Here is a 27,105-nt window from a genome sequence, read left to right as displayed (position 1 = left end):
GCACACACAGGAACACTTAGGTACAGAGAAGTTTCATGTTGAATACTGTAAATGTTCAAGGATGCTTACTTTAAAACATATTTTCAAGGCACAAAGACTATTCTAGATTAAAATATAAATTATATTAAATAGAAAAGAATGTAAGACCCTTTCTAAAAAGTGAAAGATTATCACTTACATAACATCCAGAAAAACAGAGTTGAGCAAAAAATAGGAAGCCAGGGATTTCCCTCGTGGCACAGTGGTTAAGAATCCGCCTGCCAATGGAGGCGACATGGGTTCGATCCCTGGTCCAGGAATATCCCACATGCCGCGGAGCAACTAAGCCAGTGCACCACAACTACTGAGCCTGCACTCTAGAGCCCGCGAGCCACAACTACTGAGCCTGTGTGCCACAACTAATGAAGCCTGCGTGCCTAGAGCCCGTGCTCCACAACAAGAGAAGCCACTGCAATGAGAAGTCCGTGCACCACAACGAAGAGTAGCCCCCGCTCGCCGCAATTAGAGAAAAGCCCATGTGCAGCAATGAAGACCCAACCCAGCCAAAAAAAAAAATCTAAAAAAAAAAAAAAAAAAATAGGAAGCCAATTTATTCAAGACATTAATATTGAAAACAGACGTTTCAATGGGGGTATACCACAGCTATGCTCAATATTACATGTTTCAAAAGGATGAATCCACTCTCTGCTAAAAAAAAAAAGCTTCAAATGTAAACAATGAATGGTCCATATGATGAGATTCATCTCTGAGCAGATTTCTAAATCAATGCACAGACCAGGCTATTTATAAACCCTAATTCCCATCAACCTTAGCACAATGTCAACTAGCAATAACAAGTTAATGTTTCCCAGTAATCTTCACTGTGTCATTTAATTACCAGCACTCGGGCCAAGGTAAACTCAACAGTAACAAAAGAGCTAACATCACAATCAAAGAACAAGATTAATGAATATTACATTTCTGCTTTGAAGTGAATGCTGAAAATCATGTCCATAACATATTCTTTTTCAGCCATTGGACTTCAATTGTACCAAATACTCGATTTGAAGGTAGAGTTTAAAAATATTCTCCCTGTTTTTAATTAACCACAAGCTTCATTCCTTGGAGAACTTAAGATAAAGAACATCCTCTCCATAGCGTTATAAAGTGTATAACCCCCCAAATTATCAAACATATTTCCTAAACTCGGACCGCCAATCCCAATTAAAGTTTTTAAAAAATTGAAATACAACTTGAAGTGCCAAATCTAAAGTGTACAGCTTGATGAGGTTTTATATATGCCTAATTATATAGTTTTTATAATAACTTATAATACTGTAACTCAACAAATGATTCCATTACATAAGATTATTTATAAGATGCTTTATAAATAAATTTATATTTATCTTTATATTTATAAATTCTTATAAATAAATTCTTATTATTTATAACATTCTTTTGCACTGATGGTTAAATGATAGAATTCTCACCTCCAACATTGACTTAAATGTTAACAGTAGATACCGAGTGTTCATAATATAATAGCAGCCCTCACTTTTTGTTGGGGGGAGGGATGAAACTTCAGGAGTAAATAATTTGCCTCTTCATATTAAAAAATATTCAGTAAGAAAATGCTTTTATAAAAATGAAGACAAAAGAAGAAAGCCAAAATGTGCATCTTTTGCTACAAGGAAAAGATCATTGACTCTGATTTTCAAACTCCATGGTTCTTTTGTTAACTCACCCCTGAACATATCAACTCCTCAGTAAACAAAATGAATTAAACCTTTACGGTTTCTCCAACTAAAACTGTTTTACTGTCTATGGACCAAATTGCTTCAGTCTGTTTCCCAAACCTCTATAAATAATTTGGCAACTTATTTGCTAAGAGGGTCCACTATCCTTTCCCTTTTCTGGTTCGTTAAGAAATCACTTGTCATTTTAGCAGCTATGTTTATGTGCTAACTTTCCCCATTGTTTAAATATCTACCACCCAAGCCAGTGATGGATTATAAGACCAGGCTGAGGATATACAATTCATCCTGGACTTCTGATGGTTGAGATAACTTGTTGGTAGGTGTTGGGTTTTTGTCACCACTCATCCAAACACATTCTCCCATCTTTTTAACTGCCTGTCGTCACGTCCTTATAATATAAACTTCTTCCTTGGTCGGCTACGATGATGATGTGCTCAGCTAAACATATCAGTGGCAAATATCTAAGAAGCAGCAACACTTCCTAGATACAAAATAATTGGGAAAAGACCAATCTGAACGTACAAGGAATTTTTTTAAACAGAAATAATTTTTAAAGAGCTGCTGGTCTATTTTAAAAATATGGTCAGTAACATGAACTACATTAAAACAAATGACTGTCAAGTAGCATTTCTGTTAAGCTGATCCTGAAAAAATTCAGAAGCTTCATTTGCAATGAACATTCATGCAAGAAGGTAAATTTGTGTGTAGTCTTAGAGTTACAAAAACAGAACAAAATTCTAAAATAGTAAAATTCAAAGTAATGAGATTTCCTCTTAATCTAGAAAAATCTCACTTTTTTTAATGAACAAAGTGAAAGTTGAAGTGGCCATTAAACCTGGTGTTCTAAGGTCAGAAGTTTCTAACCACACTGAGAACTTTGTATTGCAGGGTGTGAAGGTCCTCAAATCGCCACCAAATCAATGAAGGGGAGTTTTCTACAACATGAGTTTTCTTGTTCTGCTATGCAGCATTCCTATTTCATGTCACTAAAAGGAAATGGGCCGTGGCCATCCAAATTACATCACAAAGTGGCAGAAAGGTCATCCTCCAATGTGCAACAAGTAAAACATTAGTCTAATAAGTATTTAAAATCTCCATTAGCTTATTCCAGAAACACTTATTTCTAATGCTACCAATAGGAAAACATAGAGGAAAAGAAGAAAACACTATTGCACCCTTTCGATTATTAAAAAACAGCATTAATCTAGTTCATTCATTCAACAAACCTTTATTGAGGGTTTAAGGTCAAATGCTATGGGAGTGTATAAAATAATCATGACATGTTCACATTGTTACTTAAAGTACAATATATAGTTTAAATTATAAATGGTGATTCAAAGATTAAAACAAAAAGTCCAACATTTTCAGTATCCCTATGAAAACTGTGAACTTTACAAAACTAATAGCACCTTTATGATATATTCACTTTCACATATACTAGGATGTGTTTCTGGTTTCTCCATTTTGTCCTCTGATCCCCCTTCCTTCCTTCCTTCCTTCCTTTTCTTCCTTCCTTCCTTCCTCCCTCCTCCCCCTCTCTCTTTCTCTCTTTCTTTCTTTCCCGTGCTGTGTGGCTTGAGGAATCTTAGTTCCCCGACCAGGAATTGAACCTGGGGCCCCTGGCAGTGAAAGCACTGGTTTTTGAAATGAAAAACAAATGAAAGCATTTGTTGAAAGTGGTTACTGGACTGTCAGGGAACAGCCTGATCTTTCTTTCCAATGATGAGTTACTACCGCACTTTTAAATTAATGTACAATGATTATAAATATCAATGTACCTTTATGTTTCAGGATTCGATATGGCAAGTTCTATAATTATTGATCTTTCTTTTCTAAATTTTTTTTTTACAGACACAAAAGCCATTAATAAAATGTTAGCAAGTTGAATCCAATAATTAATAAAGAGGATAATACATCAAGAAGAAATGGGGTTTATCTTGGCAATGCAAGGTTGGTTCAATATTCAAAAATCAATGTAATTCATCATATGAATACATTAAAAAAAGAAAACCGTCTGATTATCTCAACAGATGCAGTAAAAGCACTTGACAAAATTCAACAACTGTTCATGATAAAAATTCTCAAAAAACTAGTAATAGAAGGAAAATTCCTCAACTTGATAAAGTGCATCTAGAAAAAAACCTACAGCTAATATCATATGTATTGATGAGAGGCTGAATGCTTTCCCCTTATGGTTGGGAAACATGAGAATGCCCATTCTCAGTACTCCTATTCCACATTATACTGGAGGTCTTAACCAGTGCAGTAAGACAAGGCAAGGAAATAAAAGCCATGCCGATTGGAAAAAAAAGAAAGAAAACTATCTTATTCATAGATGACATGATTATCTATCTATGCAGGAAAACCCTAAAGAATCTATTTTTACAAGATACAAGAACGGGACTTCCCTGGTGGCGCAGGGGTTAAGAATCTGCCTGCCAATGCAGGGGACACGGGTTCGAGTCCTGGTCCAGGAAGATCCCACATGCCACGGAGCAACTAAGCCTATGCGCCACAACTACTGAGCCTGTGCTCTAGAGCCCGCGAGCCACAACTACTGAGCCCGCATGCCACAACTACTGAGCCTGTGCTCTAGAGCCCATGAGCCACAACTACTGAGCCCACGAGCCACAACTACTGAGCCCACGAGCCACAACTACTGGAGCCCACACACCTAGAACCCGTGCTCCACAACAAGAGAAGCCACTGCAATAAGAAGCCCGCGCACCGCAACGAAGAGTAGCCCCCGCTCGCCGCAACTAGAGAAAGCCTGCGCACAGCAACGAAGACCCAACGCAGCCAAAAATAAATAAATAAATATTAAAAAAGAAAAAGATACAAGAACTAATAAGTTTACTAGCAAGATCTTAGAATATGAAGTCACTTTATGAAAATTAACTATCTTCCCAAAAGACTAGCAGTGAACACTTGGAATTTTTTAACTTAAAAAGCATCATTTCTAATAGTACTAAAACATGAAGTATCTTTGGATAACTCTAACAAAATATGCGTAAGATTCATCATACAAGGATTGTGTAGGCCTGTATTCAGCAATTTTTTTCTGTAAGGGCCAGAGAGTAAATATATTGTAAAAGCAGCCATAGACAATATGTAAACAAATGGGTATGGCTGTGTTCCAATAAAACTTTATTTACAAAATAGGATGGATTTGGCCTGTAGATGGGCTGGCCAACCCCTGGTCTAGAAGAATAAACTCAGTACATCTCCTTGTTTACTACTGATTACAGGTCCCAGACTTAGTGAAGTTACTTATGAATTTGTAGATTTTTGTTGGGTAGAGACTACTAATTTCTGTCCAGTAGAACAGATACTCTGAAGATTTATGACCTATTGGACATTAAAGTGTCGTATCTAATTCAGTTAAATTGCCTTATAAAAATGCCCTAGTTTTTTCAGATTCTCTTTGAGCTGATCATAACATCTTACTGGTCCCCTTTTATTAATTAATCAGTTAAATAATATCTTTTACACTGTTCATTTTAAATTCGCCTGAAAGTGACTTTACCTTTATGAAAATTTTACTTTAACAATGTCAATTCTCCTCTGAATTGCTCTAAAGAGTCAATGCAATCCCAATGAAAAAAGATTTTTTCGGGCTTCCCTGGTGGCGCAGTGGTTAAGAATCCGCCTGCCAATGCAGGGGACATGGGTTCGATCCCTGGCCCGGGAAGATCCCACATGCCACGGAGCAACTAAGCCCGTGCGCCCCAACTACTGAGCCTCTGCGCCACAACTACTCAGCCCACGTGCCAAGAGTCCGTGCTCCACAACAAGAGAAGCCACAGCAATGAGAAGCCCGCGCACCGCAACGAAGAGTAGCCCCCACTCACCGCAACTAGAGAAAGCCTGCGCACAGCAACAAAGACCCAATGCAGCCAAAAATAAATAAATTAAATAAATAAATAAATTTTTAAAAAAAGATTTTGTCTATTATCTTATTATTTATTCTTTCATATGAATTTAATTGTATTGTCATGTGAAGCTTTTTTTAAAAATTAAAATTTTTATTGTAAATCTATTAAACCCATGTTCAAATCTGGAGAAAACTGACATCTCTATAATATTCAGTCCTATCAAAAATATGCAATATCCTTGGGGAAAACCCAAGAGAATCAATGGAAAACATACTGCAAAGGATCTTTACAGATGATATCATAACAAACGAGAGTTAGGTGACTGAACATGGTATAGTATATAACTTAGGAGTATAGGCCCTGAAACCCTGGATCTGCCACTTTCTAGCAGTGTGACCTTGGGCAAGTTACTTAATCTCTCCGAGTGTTAGTTTGCTTAGTATAAAACAGTACTCACTTTCTAGGATTGTAACGAGGATTTAATGAATGAATATATTTAAGTGCATAAAATGGTGTTTGACACAGATAACATGTGATGACTAATAGTATAGTTACAAAGTGAATATATATAGAAATCAATCAATTTCAAGAGGAAAAAACAGCACAAGTCAAAAGATAAAACATAAGAAAAGTATTCATGACAACAGTAATAAGAAATATAAAGAGAAATATATAATCTACATGAATTGAGGAATATAAAAGACAAATGAATGGAAAGGCATACCATGTTCTTGAGTAGGACAACAGCATAGTGAAGATGTTATGTATGGTTAATAATTTAATGTATAAATTTAATGTGATCCCAATAAAAATATCAAGAGAATGGAGGATGGAGGAACTAAACAAGTTGATTTAAAGTTCACAGGTACTGAAAAAGAAAAGTAATGAAGGGGAATTAGTCTCCACCCAATTGTAGAGCATATTATAAAGCTATCGTGAGCAACTGGTGCATAAACAGACAAACCGCTCAATGGAACAGACTAAAAACCTAGAAAATAGCATCTGAATACTGAAATTTAGTGTATGACAAACACATACAGTGTTTGTTCTGTTTGTTGGGAGTGATAAGCTGTACTTTTCAATAAATGAATTTGGGACCAAAAAAAATCATGCAATAGCTCTCCATTAATTTATTTTTTAATTCCTCTTGATAATGTTAAATACTTTTCATAATAGTATTTTTAAACTAAATTAAACTAGTATTTTAAACTAAAATAGTATTTTTAATAATAAAAAATATAAATCATAGATATCATGTATTAAGAAACTATACCATGACAGCTACTATACCGGGAATTTGTACGTATAACATCTCTACTCCTTATATCCACCTTTCAAATTATGTGTTATCATTATTTTACAGATGGTTAAGCTTCATTTTAGAATTTAAGTGATGTGCCCCAGGTCAAATACCTACAAAGTGGGGAAAGAGTACGACAAGCCTAGATCTCAAACCTCTTTCCATACAGCATCCTCCATCCACAAAATAATGCAGGTTGTCAAAAAAAACTAAGAATGAAGCAATTAAAACAATGTAAGATTATTCAACATCTTGTAATAAACTATAATGGAAAAGAATCGGAAAAAATATATATATATATGTATCTGTATAACTGAATCACTCTGCTGTACACCTGAAACTAACACAATATTGTAAATCAACTATGCTTCAATAAAAAAAAGAAAGAAAGAAAGAAAACAGTGCAAGATTATAAACTGCATAGCAAGTAGAAATGAAGTAACTACAATAAAACATGGTATCTTCTCTTTATGCTTTTTTAGCTTTAAAATGGTAAATACTCTGGGGTCTTATTTCCACTGTATCATGGGAGCCTGGCATTTCAGTCAATGAATGATTTCCAAGGTGAATCTACCTTACACCAAATTATTTCCAATAAAGAAGAGAGTTAAAGTGAAGCTAGAGTGAGCTTCAACATAACTTGACACAGAGGAATATTTTGTAACTGTTCATTTTCTACGTACAAGGTCCCAATGTGGGAAACTGAAAATCTGTATGCCAGAATAAAATAAAACGCTGGTTATTTTGACTTCCCTCTGCTGGGCAGTAAACCTCTTGAACGTCTATTTTTGGAAATTGAGGTATCCCTTTAATCCTATTACAGAACTGGTGACAGTGGTAAGACAGCAAAGGAAAATCAGCACAGGGCCTGTACCAGCACAGTCTCCAAGAACAGGAATAAAACAAAGCACAAGCAAGCAAAAGCATTTTGCAAGAGAATTTTGTGAAACTGGTGTCAGTGTTCACAGCCCAACACAAAAAACACCATCCAACTGCAAGCCATCAGACTAAAGGGGGCTCCCGAAGCCAGATCAACATTGAGAAACTCCCAGAGCCAATATTTACAGCACGGTTAACGTTGTACTTGGAGAAAACAGAAGAGCCCTTCTCTATGTCTGCCCTTCCAAGGATTCTACACATAACCAGCAGTACTCTCTTCCACTTTATTTGGTGTATATAAAGATATGGTTCAGAAAGTGCAGGCCTTCTTCTGTTTAGATTGTCGGGTACAAAGACACTGTTGCTATACTCCTGAAGAAAGACCCTTCTTTTTTTTTTTTAAAGACCCTTCTGATGATGATTTTTTTCTACCAGCAGCTGAGACAATTGAGCCAACATTTACTTTTAATGAAAATCACCTCTTCTTCAAAAATGGCCTCCATTTGGCTCAATTCATTTTCAAAGTTCTCTTTGATTCTAAAGCTGAAAACAGGCAGAACGAATGTCCCTCTCCCCAGATGAATTTGGTGTTGGGGGTTTACTAGGATGCCCCCAGACAACGATAAAGAGCCATATTCTAAACCGGCAGTCTCAGTTACTGAAGGACACTTGTTGAATGGATGAAGCCTAGTCCTATCCCACTTAGAAGCAAAACAACCAACACCTGCTTGGAGTCAACAGTGAGGACTCTGTTGCTACTTTCCTGTCCGAGGCCCAAATACCGCACTCGGATGAAGTCAGGTGTCAGTAGTTACTGACATTCAGAAGAGCCTTTCAGAGGCTCTGGCAATCTGAGTACACTCATCATGCTTACCTCTACCCATCACTACTCTATGAGAAAGAAAATCTGCTCTAAGTGAGAGGACGAGAAAGTAGGATGTACTAGAGTAAGTTTTAGATGTACCCAAAAGTTGCAAAAATGGTACACAAAGTTTCTGTATATCCCTCACTCAGTTCCCTCATTGCTACCACCTTCCATCACTATGGTTCATCTGTCACAGCTAAGAAAGTACTGGTACATTATGTCAACTACACTCCACACACTTTATTCAGATTTCACTAGTTTTTACCTAATGTCCTCTTTCTGTTTCAGGATCCCATCCAGGTACCACATTATATTAGTTGGCATGTCTCCTTAGGCTCCTCTGGTCTGTGACAGTTTCTCACACTTCTTCCTTGTTTTTGATGGCCTTATAACAGTTTGAGGAGTACTGGTCAGATATTTTGTAAAAAGTTCCTCGATTTGGGATGTCTGATTTTTTTGTCTGTTAGACTAGGATTATGAGTTTTGGGGAGGACAGGTGACATGCCATTTTCATCATATCACAACAAGGGTACATGCTATCACACGCTATCAACATGTCTTATCACTGTTGATATTAGGCTGGATCACATAACTGAGACGTAGTGTTTGCCAGATTTCTCCACCGTAGAGTTACTCTCCTCTCCTGTCTCTTTCCATACCCTGTAGAAGCAAGTCACTGAATGCAGCCCACACTCCAGGAATGAGGGGAGGGAAGGTGAGCTTCACCTTCTGAAGGAGGCACTGGAGGAGCGGGGGTGGGTAACTACATAAATTATTTGGAATTCTTCTCTGTCTCTTCTCCCCCATTTATTTATTTGTTCAATCATTTGTTTATTTACATCAGTATGGCTATGTAGTGGGTTACAAGCCCACTGCAACATCCTGGAAAAGGCTTATTTGGACTAGTACTTCTTAACTTTAAGGAGCATATGAGTTTAACTGGGATCTTGTGAAAATGCAGATTCTGATTCAGCAGGTCTGGGGTGGCCCAGGAGTGTGCATTTCGGACCAGCCCCAGGCAATGCTGATGCTGTTGGCCTGGCTCTACACTCTGAGTAACAAGGTTCTCGAGACTGTGCCTGACCTCTTTTGGGAATGAGTGTTCACTCCGCTCCACAGCAACCCATCCCAGCTCTGAAAGGCCAAGCAGGGAAGAAAAAAGGAAATGTTTTCAATCCTCAGATCTACTCACTTGAATACAAACTCCGAGGCAGACTTTCTCATGTGGCTTTTGCTTTTGATTTGTTTTAAACTACATGGTAGATGTTTTTAGGCCACCACCACCACGCCCAGCCCAACCTGTAACACAGACACAGCCTACCTCTACCTTCTCCGTATGAATTTAGAAATGACTAAACTCGTGATTGAGGTGGTGATATCGAAGATTTAACTTCTGGAATGGAGAGACAGATGGCAATTGTGTACCTCTACTTACTCTGTGCTTTCCTTCTAGAGGGAGAAAAAGTAAAAATTAGAGAAACAACAAAGAAGGAAAAGCTAGGACAAAGGAAGATTAACAAAGTAAATCATACATTTATCCAGAATAGGTGAAATCATGATCTTGAAGACACACTTGCAAAACAATATGGTCCTCCTTCTTTAATGAGGCTGTGAAGGTCTTGGGGAAGAGTAGGCTGCATGAGCAGAAGCTTCACCACTGCTTAGAGATTACAGGCTGAAGGGCACTGGTATTGATCTTCTTCAGAATCTAACACCTTGTTTTGATTTGGTGGGCATGGATTGCACTGCATCTCTAACTCACTATGAGAATATGGACTCAAATTTCCAACACCTTAATTCTAAATGCATATATACACACATGTAAGTGTATGTTCAATCATAAATTTTAATGTAAACTACTGCCCTATAACTCTGTGCTCTAAATAAACACTTGAAAAATCAAACCTAATGACTAAATTTTCTCTCAAACAGACTGATCAATGAATACCGCTTTCCAGTATAAAAAGAACAGTTTAATTGGACTAGTAAATGTCTCATATACTTGAAAATATCAATTATAAAACAGGAAACTGAAACTAAAACTGCATTTTAGAAACAACATGTTAGATATAAAAATTACTATATATCCTGTAATCCAAGAAGGAAAGGCATAATGTCTACGTGCTATAAACTGACTTAAACTTACAAGTAAAACCCGTCTTACCATCTACATGAAATAAAGATACTTTTTAAAGGCTTAAATAATGAATAAGGGGGAAAAAAATGTCAAACAGCACATTTAAGATGTTAATGATACTTATCTCTTTGAAGTTTAACAAAGGTGATGGAATTTTCTGGCACTTATAAACTCTTCAAAGTCACAATTAAAAAAAACATATTAAATCCATTTGATATAAAAAAATAACTCCAAACAATTTTAGTCCCCTTTTCGGAAATACGATTCTTAGGAAGTTAATGAAAAACGTCCCCCTCACCAGAAATTTCACTTTGCTGAGTTTAAAAAGGCATCCCCAAGCAGGAGAATGACCAAGATCCTAGTGAAAAGAGAGGCCTACCCATGCGACATGAATAAAACATCTGACACCTGTACATACCTAACAACTGCTCCAGAGTGCCATTAATTCAAGTATATAACACACATTCCCTTTATTAATAAGAAAAGAAAGTGGAGGATGAAGCAGGAAGGCAACAGTCTACCTTCATTTGGCAAAAAAAGTGAACGTCTGGAATCTGGAGATTTAGCCTTGCTAGGAATTCCTGACAGCATGCCACACTCAAGAGTGATCATGAGGGCTTCCCTGGTGGCGCGGTGGTTGGGAATCCGCCTGCCAATGCAGGGGACACGGGTTCGTGCCCCGGTCCGGGAAGATCCCACATGCCGCGCAGCGGCTAGGCCCGTGAGCCACAATTACTGAGCCTGCGCGTCTGGAGCCTGCGCGTCTGGAGCCTGTGCTCTGCAACGGGAGAGGCCGCGACAGTGAGAGGCCCGCGCACCGCAATGAAGTGTGGCCCCCGCTTGCCACAACTGGAGAAAGCCCTCGCACAGAAACGAAGACCCAACACAGCCAAAAATAAATAAATAAATAAATAAATATATTAAAAAAAAAGAGTGATCATGAAACTCACCTGCACACAGAGGTGGTCACAACCAATGAGGCTTTAGAATAGTTTCAAAAGAGCCCCCTCCTGCTCTAAAGAACATTCACCCCACCCCCCTGCCCTCTTATGGAGACAGAAGATCAGTAACCATTAGAGGGCTCTGTTTTTCCTAATTTTCACAGCTATCCCCAGAAAATTGTTTCTCTTTTTACAGAGGAAGGAATGAAGGCTAAGAAATCTAAGTGGGCAGTGGAGCTGGCATTTGAACCCAGACAGTCTTACTCCAGAGCCTTCGTTCCCCTCTCAACTACTATTACATTAAGACAGAACTATTAATTGGGAGAAGCAACACAGATGACGCACAAGGGCAAAGATGAAATCTAATGATCTAAGAGGTTAAAGTAAAGGTTCAAGTATGAGATATGGGGTGGGAGGGGGGTTCCCCGGGTAGCCAGAAAGTCAGAATGGTCAGCACTGCTCTAGGAGCTAGATGCATACATAATTTTGTTGAATAAATGCATTATTATCTAAGGGTCTAATGGAACACAGTAATAAACAAGGCAAAGAAGAAAGGCATTTGTATGAACAACTGTACACCACCAAATTGGCCAACCCAGAAGAAATGGATAAATTCCTAGAAATATGCATAAGAACCTACCAAGACTGAATGAGAAAGAAACAGAAAATCTGAACAGGCCACTAATTAATAAGGAGATTGAATAAGTAATAAAAAAACCTCCCAACAAAGAAAATAACAGGACAGATGGATTCACTGGTGAATTCCACTTAAATCAATCCTTCTCAAACTCTTCCCAAAAAACTGAAGAGGAGGGAACACTCCCAAACTCATTTTACGAGACCAGCTTACCCTGATACCAAAGCCAGATAAGAACACTACAAGAAAAACTAAAACAAAAATATAAAACTACAGGCCAATATCCCTGATCAATACAGATGCAAAAATACTCAACAAAATACTATTAAACCAAATTCTACAGCACACTGAAAAATCATACACCATAGGGACTTCCCTGGTGGTCCCGTGGCCAAGACTCCATGCTCCCAATGCAAGGGGCCCGGGTTTGATCCCTGGTCAGGGAACTAGGTCCCACATGCTGCAACTAAGAGTTTGCATGCCACAACTAAAAGATCCTGCACGCCACATCTAAAGATCCCACGTGCTGCAACTAAAAGATCCCACATCACATGCCACAACTAAGGCCCAGCACAGCCAAATAAATAAATAAATAAATATTTTTAAAAAATCATACACCATAATCAAGTGGAATTCATCTCTGAGATGCAAGGATGGCTCAACTTATATAATATAATAAATGTGATATATCATATTAACAAAACAGAAGATAAAAATCATATGATCATCTTAATAAATATAGAAAATGCTTTGACAAAATTCAACATCCATTGACAATAAAAACTCTCAACAAAGTGTGTATAGAAGGAATGTACCTCAACATAATAAAGGCCATCTACGACAAGCCCACAGGTAACATAATACTCAATAATGAAAGGTTGAAAGCTTTTCCTCTAAGAACAGGGCCAAGACAAGGGTGCCTACTCTCAACACTCCTATTCAACATAAGATGCACTAGAGCAAAGATGAAACCTAATGATCTATATCTTGTACTAGCAGCCCTAGCCAGAGCAATCAGGCAAGAGAAGGAAATAAAAGGCATCTGAATTGGAAAAGAAGAAGTAAAATTATCTCTGTTTGCAGATGACATGATCTTATATATAGAAAAATAAAACCTGTTAGAACCAATTAAACAAACTCAGTAAAGTTGCAAGACACAAAATCAACACACGAAAATCGGTTGTGCTTATCTGCTAACAATGAATTATCTGAAAAAGAAATAAAGAAACAATCCCATTTACAATAGCATTGAAAACAAAATACACAGGAATAAATTTAACCAAGGAAATGAAAGATCTATACACTGAAAACTCTAAGACATTGGTGAAAAAAAAATTAAAGAAGACACAAATAAATGGAAAGATATCCCGTGTTCATGGATTGGAAGAATTAACATTGTTAAAATGTCCATACTACCCCAAAGCCATCTATAGATTCAATGCAATCCCTATCAAGATTTCAATGGCGTATTTTGTTGTTGTTGCAGAAATAAGAAAAAAAAACAAAAAAAAAAACAAAAAAATTCATATGGAACCATAAAAGACCCTGAATAGTCAAAGTAATCCTGGGGGGGGGGGCGGAATCTGGAGGCATCACAATTCCCAATTTCAAACTATATTACAGAGCCAAAGTAATCAAAACAGTATGGTACTGGCATAAAAACAGACACATCGACCAATGAAACAAAATCCAGAGCCCAGATATAAACCTTTGCATATATGGTCAACTAGTATTTGACAAGGGAACCAAGAACACTCAGTGGAGAAAAGGTAGTCTATTCAACAAATGGTGGTAGGAAAACTAGATATTCACATGAAAAAGAATAAAACTGAACTCCTAATCTTACACCACTCACAAAAATTAGCTCAAAATGTATTAAAGACTTAAACATAAAACCATAAAACTTCTAGAAGAAAACAAAGGGAAAAAGTTCCTTGACAGTGGTCATAGCAATGATCTTAGGGATATGACACCAAAAGCACAAGCAATGGCAGCAAAAATAAACAAGTGGAACTTCATCAAATTAAAAAGCTTCGGGACTTCCCTGGTTGTCCAGTGGTAAAGAATCCTCCTTCCAATGCAAGGGACACGGGTGTGATCCCTGGTCAGGGAACTAAGATCCCACATGCCATGGGGCAACTAAGCCCACACGCCACAACTATTGAGCTTGCATGCCTCAATGAGAGAGTCTGCGTGCTGCAAACAACAGAGCCCATGCACTCTGGAGCCCGAGTGCCACAACTACAGAGCCCATGTGCCCTGGAGCCCACGTACCACAACTAGCGAGAGAAAACCCACATGCCTCAACTAGAGAGAAGCCTGAGCACTGCAACGAAGAGACCGTACACCATAATGAAAGACCCTGCATGCCTCAGCGAAGATCCTGTGTGCCGCAACTAAGACCTGATGCAGCCAGAAAAATAACAATAATAATGAGGAAAAAAATAAAGCTTCTGCACAGCAGAAGAAACAATCAACAAAATGAAAAGGCAGTCTAAGGAATGGGAGAAAATATCTGCAAACTGCATATCTGATAAGGGGTTAATTCCAAAATATGTAAGAAATTCACAATTCAGTAGCAAAAAAACAAATAATCCGATTTAAAAATGGGCAAAGGATCTGAATAGACATTTTTTCCAAAGAAGATATTCAAATGGCCAACAGGTACATGAAAAAGAGTTCAACATCAGGGAATGGTTATTATCAAAAAGATGAGACAACAAATGCTGGCGAGGATTTAGAGTAAAGGGAACCCTTGTGCACTGTTGATGGGAATGTAAATTGGTATAGCCACCATGGAAAACAGTATGGAGGTTCCTCAAGAAATTAAAAGTACAACTACAGCAATTTTACTTTTGGATATATATCTGAAGGAAATGAAATCACTACCTCAAGGAGATACCTGCACCCCCATGTTCACTGTAGCTTTATGATACAATAGCCATGACATGGAAACAACCAAAGTGTCTATCAATGGACAAATGGATAAAGAAAATTTGAGATACACACACACACACACCCCCCCCACACACACAGTGTAATGCTCTTCAACCATAAAAAAGGAAGGAAATGCTACCACTGGCAAGGTCCACATGGATGGACCTTGAGGGCATTATTCTAAATGAGACAAGTTAGAGAAAGACAATATTGTATGATCTCATTTATACCTGGAATCTAGAAAAAACCGAACTTGTAGAAACAGCAGATTGGTGGTTGTAGTGGCAGGGGTGGGCATGAGTGAAGGTGATCAAAGGATACAAACTTCCGGGACTTCCCTGATGGCGCAGTGGTTAAGAATCCACCTGCCAGTGCAGGGGACATGGGTTCAAGCCCTGGTCCAGGAAGATCTCACATGCCATGGAGCAACTAAGCCCATGCGCCACAACTACTGAGCCTGCACGCCACAACTACTGAGGCTGCATGCCACAACTACTGAGCCCACACGCCACAACTACTGAAGCCCTCGTGCCTAGAGCCCGAGCTCCACAACAAGAGAAGCCACCACGATGAGAAGCCCACACACCTCAATGAAGAGTAGCCCCCGCTCGCCGCAACTAGAGAAAGCCCGCGTGCAGCAATGAACACGCAATGCAGCCAAAAGTAAATAAAGAAATTTATTTAAAAAAAAGGATAGAAACTTCCAGTTATAACATAAATGAGGTCTGGAAATGTACTGTAGAACATGGTGACTATAGTTAACAATACAGTATTATATGTTTGAAAGTTGCTAAGAGAGTAGACCTAAAAAGTTCTCATCAAACATACACAAAACTGTAACTATGTCAGGTTATGGATATGTTAACTAACCTTAATGTGGTAATCATTTTGCAATATATGCATATATCAAATCATCACACTGTATATCTTAAACTTACACAATGTTATATGTCAATTATATCTTAATAAAGCTGAAAAAAAGAAAGAAAGGCAAATGGACTATCTTTTCCTTCCTACCAATTCAGACAGGGAAAACGCTGCAGATGACCTTGGTGGAATTCATTATCCAAAGTAGTTTTGCAAAATCATAAGACACTTGGGGAAATGGATGTCAATGAATGTGCATTTCAATAGCAACAGGAATTAAACAGTGGTCTACCTGAATGGGTTTCTTAATGAAAACAGAGAAGAGACTACCACTGCCCATATGTTTGTTCTAAGGACAACATGAGCTTGGTTATGTATTCTTACTAATTCTTTATATTTTAATGTCAAAATCTATAACTAATTTAATTACTGATAATTAGGGTGACTGATAAATTAACTATGTAAAAGTTAGAAGAAAAAAAAATTTATCAAAATATTCACAAGTGCAAATTTTTACCTTAATTATCAACCCTCCAAATCTCCTAGTGTGAAGAGAAGATATAGAAAATGCTTGTTATGACAGTTACAACAGAAATTCAATTAAGATTTAATTTGCTTATTTTTTCAAATATATGCCTTTAACAAAACCAGAAAGACTCCATTTTAATATCTGTAGTTATCCTTCTAATCAGACTAAGAAAAGCACACATAAGAATTATATGACACTGTCTAAAAGAGGTGTTAAGGGTGTGCTTTAAAAAGTCTAATTTTTTAATATACTGAAACATTTTTGAGAGTCAAGTCACAAATTTACTACTGGCTTTCTAGACATTTACGTATCTGAGCCATACACAGTATCTGAAAGCCTTTTAACAATAAAATTAATATAATTACTGTCTTCACCATATATTTTTAGCACGCTCATCTAGATTTTTAAAATTAATTAATTTATTTTTATTTTATTTTATTTTTTATTTTTTAAATTTTTGGCTGCATTAGGTCTTCGTTGCTGCACGCGGGGTTTCTCTAGTTGTGGTGAGCGGGGGCTACTCTACCTTGCGGTGTGCGGGCTTCTCACTGTGGTGGCTTCTCTTGTTGAGGAGCATGGGCTCTAGGCATGTGGGCTTCAGTAGTTGTGGCACGTGGGCTCAGTAGTTGTGGCACAGGGGCTTAGTTGCTTCACGGCATGTGGGATCTTCCCAGACCAGGGCTTGAACCTGTGTCCCCTCCACTGTCAGGCGGGTTCTTAACCACTGCACCACCAGGGAAGTCCCACCCTCATCTAGATTTATCTTCCAGTTTCCTTTTTGAGGTCTGAATTTGAGGATCTGGATAAAGCTTTATGTTTAACTCAAAATTAAAATTCTGATGTCCTGGGTTAAGTTTTTAGAGAACCTCTGTTCCCTAGGGAAGGCTTTTCCACACAGCCTCTTGCCCCCTGCCCAAGAGAGACTCAATGAAATAGACAGCAAAGCACTTAAAGTAAAAGTGAGAAAATTCTAATTGTGTGTTATTTTCCAAAGCACCCCTAGAATTTTATTGTGCTCCCTGAGTCTGGGGAGGGCAGGAATGAGTTTCAACTACACACTGTGCAAGGGGATCAGAGGCACGTCGAGACAGGGCCATGAAGCAAACGATAAAGAGCTGGGATTCTGAAAGCAAGCTGGCTTAAATGTTCACAGCATCTTCCCAGCAGAGAGAAAGAGAGAAGGGAGAGAAGGAGAGAAAGGGAAGAAAAGTGCTTCCTTTGAGATTTCCGGCCTGAGTTTTATACCCCCCTCCTAATCCTTTATTCCCATGCACAGCTCACTGTAGCTTGTTGAGCCACAATTTGTTCATGGGTCAGGGAAGGTTTCTGTCATGGCCGTCGGTATCTTAAAAGAGCTGTATCACCCCTTGTCCACACAGGATCATGGAGAGAATCCACAGGTACCATGGAACAAACATTCTCAGCCACGGACGACTGTGCCCCTGAGGGACATGTGGAAATGTCTGGAGACATTTTTTGTTGTCATAAAAGGGGGGGTGGGTACTACAGGCATCTGTTGGGGAGATGTTACCAAATATATTACAATGCAAAGTACAGACCCCACAACAAAGAATTACCAGGCCCCAGAGGTCAACAGTGTTGAGGTTGAGAAACCCTGCCATGGAAGGACAGGGAGGAGGGGATGCAGATACACGGTGCAGTTGACCCTTGAACAACATGGGTTGGAACTCTGTGGGCCCACTTATATGCAGATTTTTTTCAATAAATATACAACAATATACATGTAGAACATGGTGTGTAAGACTTGTACTGAAGTGGACAGCCTATCCTTACATAGGCATAAGGTGAGTGATATTTAACATTAAGAGTGTGTTAGTTTTCTTACCGTTTTATAACTTTGCTTTCAAAGAATTACATTATCATACTATGGTATACCTTTCTCTCTAGTAATTGGAGAAACTGAGTATCAGCTTATTATCACAGGTAAGTAGTTTTTAAAAGTGTAACAAAGTTTCTGATACTGTATTATGAATATGTCTTTAATACTGTAGGTCATAAAGTTTTTATAGTGTATAGGCTAGGCTACCATAAAGCAATCATATTGCTGCTTCTTTGTTATCAATGCATGAATCATTATACCTGAAAATAAATATTTCTTTTTCACATTTATCTTTTCATTTTTAATGTCTAGTGTTAGTAATACATATAACATCTACAGTGTTTCGTATCATAGAAGACAATATTGATGTAGGTACTGACGGAAGATTCATTTGTAAACAGACTAAACTTAATGGTGTTGATAAATACAGTACAGTAATTGTAAATGCATTTTCTCTTCCTTATGATTTCTTAATAATTTTTTCTTTTTTCTAGATTACTCAAGAATAAAGTATATAATACATCTATAAAATATGTGTTGCTTGACTGTCCATGTTATCATTAAGGCTTCCAGTCAACAGCAGGCTATTAAGTAGTTAAGTGGTGGCGAGTCAAAAGTTATGTGTGGATTTCCCACTGCACAGCTGTCGGCACCCCAACCCCGCGTTGTTCAAGAGTCAACTGTACAGAGAAATATAAGAATGTGATGAACAATAACATGGTTTAAAATAGAAAGACTTTTATTGTTTATTTCCTTTAGGCCCGGGACTGATTTTCCTTCAGGCCTCTAAGGTGGCTGTCATATTGTCTGGCTATTCGCAACCACAGTGCTTTTGAACAGCCAACTGAGTCCTTAGTAACTGAAATACACTGGGTGCTCTAAACGAAACCCAGGGCTATGCAACAAGTACATGTGCTCTGCGAGCTCAAAAATGCTTCCCTCAGGGAAACAATGAGGTGTTCCTTTTGCCTATTAGATTGGCAGAGCCAAAAACAAACGACAAATAATGCTGTCTTCATGGGATGGAGGCCCGCCAAACGAATCGCATCACAGGATGGGACCACACACCATCAGATATTTTATAGGAATTCTGGGAAACGACAGAAGCTTGCTAGTGTGCCCACAGCAATGTTTTGTTTTGTTGTGTTTTTAAGAACATTCAGAATTATCTTCTGTCATAAAAAGTCTCAAACAATAAGGCTGGGAGGGGATGGAAAGTGTGTTTTCCAAGATGAAAGGTGAACTCGGAAAAGTGCTAGATTAATCTACGTAGAAGGATCCTGTACTTCCCTTTCACTTTATGAACTTCAAATTTTCCCCTTCGAAAGGTAAAGGACTCCTTTGTTTGGGACAGTGTGACAGTGTTTCTTTCCTGATTCATCGGGTTTCTGATGGGGTCTGGGGGAGGGGGTGTAATTCAAAACAAAACAGGTGCAAGGAACAACAACCTGATAGGCAGGAACTCAACCCTTAAAAATCAGAACTAATCTCAGTTCTTATAATCTTCAATATGACCTACTGGAAGGTAGAGAACACTGAGTGATCAGAGGAACGTCTTTGTGAAGCATGCTAACACATAAAGTAAAAATTGCTGAAAATCAACTTATTCCTCTCTTATGCACGTATCAGTAGAGATTCTTACATTACTATTTCAACACAACATTAATTTTTCTAAAGCACAGCTTTCTGTAGCTCAAAATCCTTCACTCACCATCTACATCAGTGGTCCTCACGTTTTTGGATCATAAACCCCTATGAGGGTGGTGGTGATGGTGGCAGCAGCAGCAACACCAAGCAGTAACAACAGCAATTAATGTGCACTGAACACTTACTATATGCCGGAGTCATAATTTATTTATTTTATTTTTGGCTGTGTTGGGTCTTTGTTGCTGCTCACGGGCTTTCTCTAGTTGCGGCGAGCAGGGGCTACTCTTTGCTGTGGTGCACGGGCTTCTCATTGTGGTGGCTTCTCTTTGTTGTGGAGCTCAGGCTCTAGGGTGCACGGACTTCAGTAGTCGTGGCTCGCAGGCTCTAGAGCACAGGCTCAGTAGTTGTGGCGCATGGGCTTAGTTGCTCAGCGGCATGTGGGATCTTCCTGGGCCAGGGATCGAACCCATGTCCCCTGCATTGGCAGGCAGACTCCCAGCCACTACGCCACCAGAAAAATCCCTATACATATATTCTTTTCTACTATTACTTCCCCTACTCTAATTCCAAATAGTAACAAAAGCCTGGGGATACATCCCCTGACAAATCTCTGGACTCTACACACCCCTGGCTGATCCTATGAGTTCAGAGCCTCACGAAACAGCAGTAGGACACTGGTGAGTGACGGTGAAGGTGCACTACAGTCAATGCTCTGAACCTGGCAGCTGTCTAAAAGCTGTCTCCCACACCCAGGGCAAGCTCCCGAAGTAACACACACCAAATAAAAGCCTTTCGATATTTATAAGGAAGGGATTAATTCATCTTCGAGAGAAGCACTTTAATTAAAAATGACTTTTCTGGGCTTATATCCAGATAGAAATATATTGCCAGAGAGAAATATATTGCCAAAAGGTAAGATTTAACAAGGTCTACTTTTCTCTTCATTTATTTATTTTTTTATTTAAGGGCCCAGTGCTTCCCAATCCTTTTCACGTCAAGGAACACACAGAATATAATCCTCCTTTGGCACTCTGGGATAAAGAGATGCTGCAGGTGATTGCCTGGAGCCTCCAGCCCCTTAAGGCCCCACTCAGACTCCCCGAGAGCTGAAGGATTCAATAAATACTTGACACATCTACAGCCATGCCACGGGAGAAACTCTGCCTTAGCCCTCCTTGGACTGGGGACCTTGCTGACAACTTAGATTTTTCTCCTTTCACAGGAACACAGTCCTCAGAAAGAACGAGTAAATCTGGCCACTAGTGACAAGAGTGAGCCTTTATGACTCATTCCAGAAAAAAAGCACACTGACCAGCCATCCATTTACAATTTACAACATCAGCATAATTTCATGCTTTTGTTTTTTATTTTCCATTCTGAAATTATATTTTCTGAATAGAAAATAAACAACAGAGATAGGCCAAGCTTAGGTCACCAAATGGAATCTGTCAAGGAATGTTGCATTTCTGGACAGCTTGAGCAAATTTTTACTTTATGTTTCACAATTCTATACTTTTAAGAAATATGAAAAATTTCATTCATATGAAATATGAATACTAAAATTCTTCAAGCATAAGGTGCTGTTTTATATGGTCACATTTTAAAAAGATGGAATTGATCATTCTTTTAAATTATACTTACAGGTTTTGGCGCAACAATATTAGTAAAAAATATTTTTTCTAAAAACATTCTCTTCCTTATTTAGAAAACTCCAGTAGAATTTATGCTTAAGGCTCCCTCCATCACTCATTTTCTATTTGTTTCCACTGCTTCTCTCTACAGCAGACAGTAAAGGGTGGTTGGTCTTAGTCCTGTTTCCTGAACAGTGATTCCTTCAGACAACTAGCTGGCCAAACTGGCCTATCTTTATTTCTTTCCTGGTGTTCTGCTTTTCTTTTCCACAAAGGTAATACCAAGATCTACCTCTATGTTTGTCCTCATGCTGTCCCTCCCAGCCCAGCACCCCTATACCCATCCTCATAAAGACCCTAACGCAAGCCCTAACACAGAGCGTATCAGGATGTTACAGACTAAAGCAGAAAGGGCCTTAGCTTCAGTCTCCTTTTATGACTGATGTTCATCTTTTGCCTTGTCTTCCTTTCTGTTATTCATATGCTCCCTGGTCCCCAAGGGTTTAAGCGGCTCACTTGGCTTCTAACCCACAGCTCCCCCATACTGGGAGGTAAAAGCCTTAAAGGCAAACTCATGTTTTCACTGAGCCTAGAACAGGGTAGGCATTCCACAGTGTGAACTGAATTCAATCTTGACCACTTTTTCACGGTCCCAGCAGCTCCCAGGCCTAGGACCTACGATTCCTATGGTTGCCCATGTTTGATAGGTTTTGTCACACCCTTAAGGATGACAGAAGGTGTGGCAACTGTGAACTTGGTTATGACCTAGGTCCCAAGAGAGGATTCCATATTTCCAGGTTAGGAGTATTAAATGGGAGACCAAAGAGAAATGACGAGAAAGAGACAAGCAGAGGGAGGGAAGGTACAATAAGTACTTTTAAAGGTCTTTTACCAGTTGTAGCTTTGCAGGGTTTCACCGGCTTCCTCTGTCCCTCTTTATAATATGGATGGACTTCTTTGTTTCCAATGTTGTAGTATCATGTCAAATTAAATTTACGGAGACTGAGTGACAAGGGATTAAAACAAAGATGGATTCTTGATTTGGTTTCCCTAGGCATAAAAAGTAGTTATTCACATAAACTATTAGGGACGTAACATGTTCTAAAGAGAAAAGGAGTGCAGGCTTTAATGTCTTCTCTCTACCCCTGACTACCTCTGTGACTTTACTCAAGTCACTCTGCCAGGCTCACCTCAATTTCCTCATCAGAAACACAGAGAGAATGTGGTGTGTGTGTGTGTGTGTGTGTGTGTGTGTGAAAAAGAGAGAGAGAGGGAGAGAATAATGCCTATCTTGCTGGGTTGCTGGAAGGATTAATGAAATCGGATGTGCAATTCATGTGGAATACAAGAGGTGCTCAAAATGTTCATTTTACTTCTCTCATGGCAAACTTTCTAAGTGCATGGGCCTAGGCTATCTGAAGCCCATCCCTGGCTAATATTTCACATCAACCCAAGGACGGATGCAGCAATGCTACTCCACTCCACAGCCAGAAAAGTGGAATCTTTTTAACCCAGAATTCTTAAAGTGCAGAAATCAAGGCTCCAAATTTGGGGCCCCGGAATAAAAGAATTAAACAAAGTGTTCGACAGATTCTGCTGGTAAAAAATGGAGAAAATTTAATACCAGGAAAGGGATGTGTAAAACTGTGGTGATTATTTGGATTAACTGAAGAAAAAAAGAATACCTTTGTCTAGAATGTACACATAAATGCAGAAGTGCTTTTTCTGCTTTAATAGCAGCTAACTTTCCTCAACTGACCACTTAATCTTACCCAAATAAAAGAGCTTAGGGGCTTCCCTGGTGGCGCAGTGGTTGAGAATCTGCCTGCCAATGCAGGGGACACGGGTTCGAGCCCTGGCCTGGGAAGATCCCACATGCCGCGGAGCAACTAGGCCCGTGAGCCACAATTGCTGAGCCTGCGCGTCTGGAGCCTGTGCTCCGCAACAAGAGAGGCCGCGATAGTGAGAGGCCCGCGCATCGCGATGAAGAGTGGCCCCCCGCTTGCCACAACTAGAGAAAGCCCTCGCACAGAAACGAAGACCCAACCCAGCCAACAATAAATAATAAATAAACTTAAAAAAAAAGAAACACATCTCTACATAGCCATGGATCAAAGAAAAAGTTATATGAGAAAATATTTTTAAAAAAAAAAGAGCTTAATTAAGGAAAGAGCAGGGATCAGCTTTTATATGTCTGTACAATAGGAAAAATAACCAAATTGGGCAGGAAATGAAAAAACTCAGAATTCAAACTTTTACTTCAAATGGTATATGTTTCCTTAGGAAACACCAAAAGATGAGTTAAGTACCCAAGAATCAGAATAAATCTTTCCTCATGATTGTTGGCCAAACTCTTCCTCAGTACAAGAGAACTTTTTGAACTCTAACTCGATTTCTTGGGAGTGATAAGTAAGCTTGTAATAACATCAAGTCCCCAACATGAAGAATTTTGGCAACAAAAACAGACGTTTAATTCTACTTAAAAGACAGGGAAGCCCTGCCAGTGCTGCTCCCAAATGAGGTACCGTCCGTGTCTCTTATCTAGCCTTTACTGAGGTTTAATGTCATTTACCACTGGCTCTCGTGAACCTGCAGGATAATCTCACCTTTTCTGATGTGCATTACTTCCATCCATTTCAACATGGCAATTATGAGCCTCTGGTTTTTAAAATGATTAAGAAACAAATCCCACATGTTCTTTCCTTTTTTGCATGTCCTATAATTTGAGTCTTTCTTCCATAGTCCCTGAAAATTCAGAGATCAGCACATTTCTCGTTTTCAAGGTATAGTACTACAGAAATACTCCAAGGTTTGATATATTTATGTAAACATTTTTCAAAGAAGTCAAAATGTATAATTCAAGAAAATGTTCTGTGAAAGAATTTGTTTTCTGATTACAAAATGATTTCCTGCTTCTGAAAAAAATAACAACTTTCTATTTACTTAGCTGGCTCTGAAAGTCCCATGGAGATTACTATTCCTTTCAACCCCTAACATCTCTTTTCCAGGTGCAGGTCTTTTACTGATTTCAAAGGTAGCTTTATGCAGAAAAGGAATCTATAAACTACGGAAGGAAAAGAGAAAAAGAGCCCTCCCTGTCTTAACCCCTTATGCTTTCCCCACAAAGAACAACAGGGTGAAACAGAACTATTACAACACAGATGAGACACCCGAATAGACATGACAAAAAGATTTCCACAGGCCTTTGACTTCTTTTTTTTCAACCAGGGTATAAGCCAATCTTGGTAAAGACAGGAATCTGTTTGACAAACACAAACACAATACCCAGCACCAAACACCCATATGGTTGTTGTTTTTTCCAACAAGCCCTTCATCTCCCCAACACTCAGGAACAAGAGGAATAGTCACAACCACCCCAGAGTTAGAGGGTTTTTACCTTCCCACAGTGTTTCACATATTATGTAGCAAAAGAAGTAACTTTGAGAATATCAAACGCAGCCCTGCGAGAAAAAGACCGTATTTTGTGGCTGGGCAGACTGGTGAAACACAAGCCAGACCTTTTAGTGGTGTGTATGGGGAACGAGTCTGGGAGGCCCATTTGTACAATTGGTGAAAGAGCCAAAGAAACAATTCCAACCTCACTACTTCTAAGTTCGGCCAAGAGTGGATCTTCAATAAAGAAAATCTGACGGCTGACGCCGCCCGACAATCCGAGCCTTCCTTCTAACTCAGCTGCATCCCCTATCTCTGAAAAGCCTGTTCTGCATTACTCATTACTGCAGGCCCTTTCCCTTCAAAGAAGCAGTGGAGTCTGACACAATTGTATGGGCCTCAGGGTCCCATCTTTATAACTAAGATAACAACCCCAGCCCCTCTCTTCATCACAGGGATATAGTGAGGACCAAGGGAGATGAGTGCTTAAGAGTTTGTATTAAAGAAACCACCAATGATCCATAATGCATATAACGGAGACCAGACCATCTGGTCTGGGACCCTTGGGAGTTGCACAATCTTTTCAGGAGATCTGCAAGATTAAACTATTTTCAAAATGACACTAGACATTACTTTCCTCTTTTATTCTCAGTCTCTCACAAGTATACAGTGGAGTTTGCCAGAGGCTACAAGGTGTGTGATGATGTCATCTCTCTAATGACTAACGGAATGTGTGCTTGTGAGTTCTTGTGTTTTATTTTCTGTTTTAGTTTCTAATTAAATATTGATAGACAAAAGCCACTTGGGTTCCTCAGAAACTTTTAAGAGGGTAAAGAGGTCCTGAGACCAGTTTGAGACCTGCCACCCTAGAACTTTAGTCCCACCCAACCCTGCAGTTTCCAGATGGGCTGACTCTCACCCAGTCTGAGCCTTTCTATATGCTGTTCCCTCTGCAGGCGGGACTCTTTCTCTCCCTTCCCTTGGCTAACTTCTGCTCTCTTCTTAGATGTCACTTTCTCTGGGAAGCTTTCTCTGACTTCTCCAGGACCAGTCAGGTGACCCTGCTATGCTCCCCTAGCACTTGGCATACTACATTGTAATTGCCCATTTTCTGGCCTTGTTTTTTTTTTTTTTTTTTTGTCCTCGACTCCTTCAACGCAAGAACTGACTTGGTCACTATTTTGATTGTGACACAGTAGTGTATACGAACCATTCAACAAATACTTGATAAATATATAAAACAACCAAGGAAGGAAGGCAAAAAATAGGTCTATCTTACATTCTCACCTAGATGGAATTAGTTAAAAAGTATCAGTTTTCATTATAGCACAGACTTATGAAAACTATGATAATAACAATAATAACTATATATCTTGCTATGTACCAAGTACTATTCTAATCACTTTATATGCATTAATTCATTTAGTCTTCACAAAATCCCTAAGAGGTATACACTATTATTATCCTTGGTTCAAAAATGAAGACACAGATGTACAGGTAGTGAGTGATGAATCTGAAATTGACACCTAGACTAGTCTGGATCCAGAATCACAGGCCTTAACCACTCTACACACTGCCTCTGATGTCAGCAGTGTGGACTTCAAGCTTAGAACATATATTTGGATCTCAAGGCCATCTCTCTAATCTGCTCACAAATCAGAAGCATGACCTGATATTTAAATCCCACCCCAGCCCTGCCCCACTGTGAGTGACTACAGCAGCCACGTGAACAGCAGACCTTCTTACCAGTACCAAGTTTATAGCTAGGGGTCAAAAAGGACAGTTTCAATAAGAAGTGTATTTCTTAATCATTTGTTGTACTTGAGTCTTTTCTAGAAGAAAAGTTAAAAGCAATAAATCAATTTGTATATTTATTTGAAAGAAAAGTCTC

The 27,105-nt window shown here is 38.9% G+C and overlaps 1 protein-coding gene across 3 annotated transcripts in view; it reads right to left on the bottom strand.

The window, feature by feature from the left end:
- Positions 1–27,105, bottom strand: part of THADA (THADA armadillo repeat containing) — a 314,439-nt gene that overhangs the window by 119,231 nt on the left and 168,103 nt on the right. The window lies entirely within an intron of this gene.

The sequence above is a fragment of the Balaenoptera physalus genome (genome assembly GCF_965194825.1).
Source record: "Balaenoptera physalus genome assembly, chromosome: 15".
In the NCBI taxonomy this organism is placed as follows: Eukaryota; Metazoa; Chordata; class Mammalia; order Artiodactyla; family Balaenopteridae; genus Balaenoptera; species Balaenoptera physalus.
Note: the sequence above shows the minus strand (reverse complement) of the source record. Positions and strands in the feature narration are given on the sequence as shown.